Below are 6639 nucleotides of genomic sequence, written 5' to 3' on the forward strand. Positions count from 1 at the left end.
ATCACTACAAGACAAATTCATCATTTATTAGCAACAAATAAATTGTGAGGAAAAAAGTAAGAATGTATGGAATAAAGAAATTTATGAGACATATGAACCAATTGCAATGTATAGACATTTTGAAATTTGGATTCAATCTGTGGAGACTATGAGACTATTTGCACATTGACTGAATATTTGATATTACAGAACATTACGAAATTGCTACAATTTTTAATGTAATAATGCTAGCATTGTTGCAGGACAGGCAACCTCAAAAATTCCAGGCTTAGCCCAAAAAGGTTCTTCGTTTTGTCTAGGAAAGGACCAGGCACAGTGGTTTACGCCTATAATCCCAGCACTTTGGGGGGCTGAGGTGGGTGGATCGCCTGAGATCAGGAGTTTGAGACCAGCCTGGCCAATATGGTGAAAGCCTGTCTCTACTAAAAATACAAAACTTGGCTGGGCATGGTGGCGGGTGCCTGTAATCCCAGCTACTCAAGAGGCTGAGGCAGGAGAATGGCTTGAACAGGGAGGCAGAGGCTGCAGTGAGCCGAGATTGTGCCACTGAGCTCCAGCCTGGGCAAGAGAGCCAGACTCTAGTCTCAAAAAAAAAAAAAAAAAAAAGTCAGGAGCAAGCCAGTCGTGTAAGACAGTAATCTTTGATGAAGGGTACTGCTCTTTATGGAGCATGGCTACCTCACCACCAGCAGTGCACCAGGGTTGGCAAGGTCTGGGTTCTCAGCAACTACATTTATACTCAGACTCACTTTCAGTTACATGCAAACTAAGTGGTGGGTGAATGCAAATAACTGAGTGGGTTATTTAGAATTTTCCAGGAAAGAGGCAATAACTTCCATGTTACTGCCATGGAAAGGGTGGTAACTTCCGGGCTGTTGCCATGACGTTTGTAAACTGTCATGGCCTGGTGGGAGTGCCTTATGTCAATGAGCAATGAAAGCTGCTAGGGATCACTTTTGTTGCCATTTGCTGTTTTCTGCGGGTTTCTTCACTTTATCCTGTCTGGACCATATCCTGTTTTGGTCAGCAGGGTTGTGACCAGAAAACAAGTACTGCCCATCTCCTACCTCAGTATAGTTATGAATTTTTAGAGAGCCTTCTTTTTTGGAGATATATGTATTTTTCTTTATTTTTGAGATGGAGTCTTGCTCTGTTTCCCAGGCTGGATTGGAGTGCAGTGGTGTGATCTCGGCTCACTGCAAACTTCACCTCCAGGGTTCAAGTGATTCTCCTGCATCAGCCTCCTGAGTAGCTGGGATTACAGGCACGCACCACCATGCCCGGCTAATTTTTGAATTTTTAATAGAGACAGGGTTTCGCCACGTTGGCCAGGCTGGTCTCGAACTCCTGACCTCAGGTGATCTGCCCGCCTCGGCCTCCCAAAGTGCGGGGATTACAGGCGTGAGCCACAGTGCCTGGCCTATATACTTTTATTTATTTATGGATGAAATGATAGGATGTCTGGGATTTACTTCAAAAAATGCAGAGGAAAGAGGGTATGGGGAGAGAAGAAACAGGACTGACCTCAAGTTATTGATTGTTGAAGCTTGCTCTGGATACATGAGGGTTTATTATGCTATTTTTTCTAGTTTTATATGTATTTTTAAATTTTCCATGATAAAAACATTAAAAATAACTTGAGTTCACTTTAAAACTATCTGCTAACAATAACACACATGGTACCTAATTATAGCAAATATCATGAAGGTGAGTTTGACACAACAGGTTTGGGAAACAGCTATAAACACAGTCACAATATTATACTATGTTTATTGAACACTGTTTAACCACTAAGGCAATTTTGAGGCAGAATTATTGTCTTTGATCTGATTTATATTTATATAGCCACCATTCTTCCCAAGAGCTCATCCCATCAACCATTTCCAGATTCCCAAAAGGTAGGTAGACAATCTCATCTCCATCCATGATAACTTAAAATTTCAGGCTCCATTAAGTTGCTGCTTTAAAATGCAGCCAGTGACTATGTGCTCCAGACTTCTCATGAATCTGTGGACCATGGAAGATGTTGACTGATGAGACTGCTGAGGGTCTCAGCCCTAACCCGAGGCTCAGGAAATAGTGGCAGTGATTCAGCAGGATGACTGGGCCAACATGGAAACAATAGCAAACGGTATACCTTATTTTTGCATCTGTCAACATCTTTCCGAACTCAGGTCATGTGCCAAGGTGTTTAGCTCAGCTTGACTCTAGACAAAACAGAGTCCTACTAATCTCATTCATTACTTTCCAGCTCAGTTTACCCCTTACCCCACACCACTATCACCTATTTTTCAAAGACAACAAAATTACCTGCACCTTCGCATAATTGTCACAGTGTTTCCAAAGATGCATCCACTTCTAGAGTCCACGTTTTCTCCAAATGCAGGCAAGCTTACTGCAGGATAGGTTGTTGATAAACTTTGGAGCCAGTCTAAGGTTATATTTTATTAATATTAATGTGATAGATACCTTGCTCATGTAGAGCACTTCATAATTTTCAAAGGACTTGTTCATTGAATAAGTTATATCAAATATGATTGCTACTCTTATTATGGTATACATACACACACAGAAATACGTAAGTAATACACACTATTCTTTAAAATATAAACTGGACACTTGCTCTTCTACTATGCAGAAGAGTTTAAACAACCATCTTATGCACTGTAATTCATTTATCTACCACATCATTAATTCAGCATGTACTCTATGCCAGAGGAAACAGCGGTGCATAGATTTACAAAGTCCTGACTCTTGTACCTCATGTATTTTGGTAATAAGAATAGAAACAATTATGTTAAACTCTATATTGGTAAAATACAATTTGACAACCTAATAAGTATGATGCTTAGTTCACAAACTAAAGTGTATGATAAATATTACACCATTATTTTACAATAAATGCAATTAATTTCTATTTTGAGCCCCTACTCCCACCAACCAGGCAAAAGAAATTAACCTCAGTCATGTGGGGAGTTTTTTTTCCATCCTTCTGCAGGCTCATGTCCTAAAAGAATCTTTTAAGTCCAGGAAAACCCTTCCCCCTTCATATTTTTACCTCAGCCACTTGTCTATACCATGGAACTCTCTCCAACATGTTTACTTCCTTTGCAGGCCCTCCACATTCACATCAAGAGTTATGGTTTTGGGAAATAAAAGGCATAGGATCTTACAGGTTATTTCTGATTTTCACTTTACCAAATAACTTCCCTCAGGCAACAAAGTACAGAGTTGGCTGCACACTTAACCCTAGAGAAACGGATAAGAAAATAGTTGGAGAAAAAAATAGTATGCAAAACAGTATCCTCGCACGTTCTCCAACTAGTAAATCTTTGACTCTTCACTAAGAAAAAATTACTTCTAATACAGATCTCTTCCCCAATTGAAGGACTCTGACTACCATGTTTTAGCCTAAGAATTACCCTGTCTTTATTTAAAATGTTGTATTTTGAAGATCATGGGCTTTTTTGGCATTGATTTATTTTAAACTTCGCATTGAAACACGATTTGTCTTGATGCCTTAGTTCTGTCTGCTCTGTCTCCAGTTCTCCAGGGCAATGTTCAGACTTTTCTGTCCTATGGAAATAGAGTCCAGGAAGAAGCTCAGAGCCAACACCAGCTAGCTGTGGATGACAATTTATTTTCACCTCTGGTAAACAGCTAACTCTCCAATTAACTTCATCCAGAAAGTGTGTTTTTCCCCAACTAAGCTAACAGGACTTTCTGACAAGCAGTAACAGTGTTAGCACCTCTCAATTACACTGTTCAGGGTCACTGCTCCTTGAAGTTTACATCTTAAAAGGCTCAGGGGAAAAAAATTATTCAAAAGGCAGTTAGCCCATCAAATCTGTTCAAGCCCAAGAGTTCACTGCATTTTAATTATTCAGGCAACCACTTTTCATGTGAAAGCTTTTAAAACTTAGAAAATAAACAAGGAAAGGGAATGTGTAACATTGTGCCAAGATTTTTTTAATTTTAATTATATTTTTATAGAAGGCATTTTTAAACTGTATATTTCAAAGAAGAAATAATCTTAATGAAGCAAAGCTCTTTTTCCTAAAAGAGACTTTCAGAAGAACATTCTTATAACTATAAATCCCTCTTCAGGGTTAGAAATATCCGCAGCAGCAATAACATGTGGCTGCACAATAAAATCAGGTTCAGAAATACAAGAAATAAGGCCGTGTTTAAGTTCAGAGATATTAGGTGATCAATCAAGACACCATGACATCATGTATTTTAAAATGCATTCCTTGCCTTGTCTAGGAAGGATTTATGATAACCTAAAAGGGCACACAAAATCCAACCAGATAATACAAGTCAAAACAGGAGACAAAAAGGGAAAGGAAAACAACTTTCCAGACATAAAAGGAGCCAAGGAGGAAGCTAAAATGTGTCCCCAGAACACCTAATCATGAACAGAACCACGTCTAATATACTCTGGCCTCATGATTGGCAGAAATGTTGAAATAGATACTGAAAGGGAAATTTAGAAAGACCCTCAGGGGTTATCTGTTACTAAATCCTTGAGTTGTAGAAATGGAAACCCAGAAACAAGCACAGTCTCCCCAGCTGGGTAGAAAGTTGGTCTTCTTTCCTTCTAGCTTCACGTTCTTTCTACTTTTGTTGCTTTAACCCCAGATCTCATCTCTCCTTTCCCTTTTGGGTGAATCCTCAATGGATAACCAGTGCGGAGAAACAAGAAGATGGAGACTTAGAGACAATATACTGATAGGTATTGACAGAAGCTGGTTAATAATAAATCAGGCCAGGCATGGTGGCTCACACCTGTAATCCCAGCACTTTGGGAGGCTGAGGCAGGTGAATCACCTAAGGTCAGGAGATCGAGACCAGCCTGGCCAACATGGCAAAACCACGTCTCTACTAAAAATACAAAAATTAGCCGGGTGTGGTGGCGGGCACCTGTTATCCCAGCTGCTCAGGAGGCTGAAGCAGGAGAATCGTTTGAACCTGGGAGGCGGAGGTTATAGTGAGCCAAGATCACGCCACTGCACTCCATCTTCAGCAATAAGAGCAAAACTCCATCTCAAAAACAAAAATAATAATAATAATCAGTTAATCAGCAAATACAGTAAGTACTAATTGCTCACCAGTCACCATGCTAGTCATTGGCATGATGGGGAAAGCAACAGAAAGGGGTACCAACAAGACATGACCATGAGTGTCAGTCACACCATCACTTTGCTGCTGATTCCTACATCATCAAAAGACAAAGATTTCTAAATCTTCATGGATCTATTGGTGATTTTTAAGTGCTGTCATATTTTTCATCTATGATCCTAGAAAGAAAATTACATTCTCAATCTAGCATTAAAACTTTATAATTGCAGCTCACATATTCTTAGCACATTTAGGAAGAGATATATGCTAGATATGAAAGAGGAATACAGATGTTATCATTATGTAATACTGAAGTTGACCACCTGGCTGTACTGTGTGATCCCCATTGGTAGGGGAGGAGATGACAATATATTTTTTGAAGTTTCTTACTTTTTCCTTTTAAAACATATTCAAGTAAAAAAAAAAATACTCAAGTGGATGAGACCATATATGATCTTGTATGTTTATAGAAGCAGCAGCTAGTCAGAAAAATAATCCCACTGTTGCCATGGTGATCATAAATTGTGGAGCCATTCCACCAGAAACCTCATTCACTTGAAAATTGAAGTGCCTATGTGACAATAAGCTGAGAAAATTGTCATATCAGTTGGATGAAGAGGACATCGCAAAATCTAAGACACCAAAAAGCATGTGACAAGGGGTGAGTGCCTCGGTTCACTTTGCCTCAATCACAGGCAGGTGGATACCCTCTCCAGAACCTCCTGTTAGAGATCAGATAACTTCTACAGCCGAAAGACACATCTGTAGCTTTATTTTTTTTAATGTACTTTTAAGAAAGTGATGAGATGAAAAAGACATGGTGGCAAGTTTGTCTTCCATAGAAATGACCTGCTTAATCAAGTGGTGTTACCTCCAAAATGGAAGCAGTGTCTTTAATAAACTTAATTGTTATGGAATACTCATTTAAACACTTCCTGGCTCCAAATAAGAAGGAAAGGGCCAAGCGCAGTGGCTCGCACCTATAATCCCAGCAATTTGGGTGGCCGAGGTGGAAGGATCACTTGAAGCCAGGAGTTTGAGACCAGGCTGGCCAACATAGTGAGACCCTGTCTCTACCAAATAAATAAAATAGTAAAATAAAGGGTGGCTGTTACTGTCCAGGCTGCAATCGTGGACCATGTGAACAGTGCTCCTTGGAGGCCTCCTCCGAGAAGTGTGATAGGCTCCCTCCTTGGTGTTGCTATTACATGACTCATACACGACTTATAACACTTCCTCATGCCCTGTTGATACTACATGACTCCCATCTCCTCTGCCAACGATGAGGGCCTGTGGGTGAGGGCAAAAAATGTGAGCATCACCATATGGCAGAGCAATAGCACACGCACTGGGAGTTGCTGGTGGCCGCCTTCCACTCATCCAATCAACCAAGGAGCAGCAGAGGTCATCTGCAGAGTGAGAACCCTGAAAAAGAAGTGGAGAGAGAAAGAGAGAAGAGAGGAGAGAATGCCCCATGAATCCCAGCAGCCTCCCAGCGCCCTGTCCCAGTCTCTCCTG

This window comes from Pan troglodytes, chromosome 7 (assembly GCF_028858775.2).
Source record: "Pan troglodytes isolate AG18354 chromosome 7, NHGRI_mPanTro3-v2.0_pri, whole genome shotgun sequence".
In the NCBI taxonomy this organism is placed as follows: domain Eukaryota; kingdom Metazoa; phylum Chordata; class Mammalia; order Primates; family Hominidae; genus Pan; species Pan troglodytes.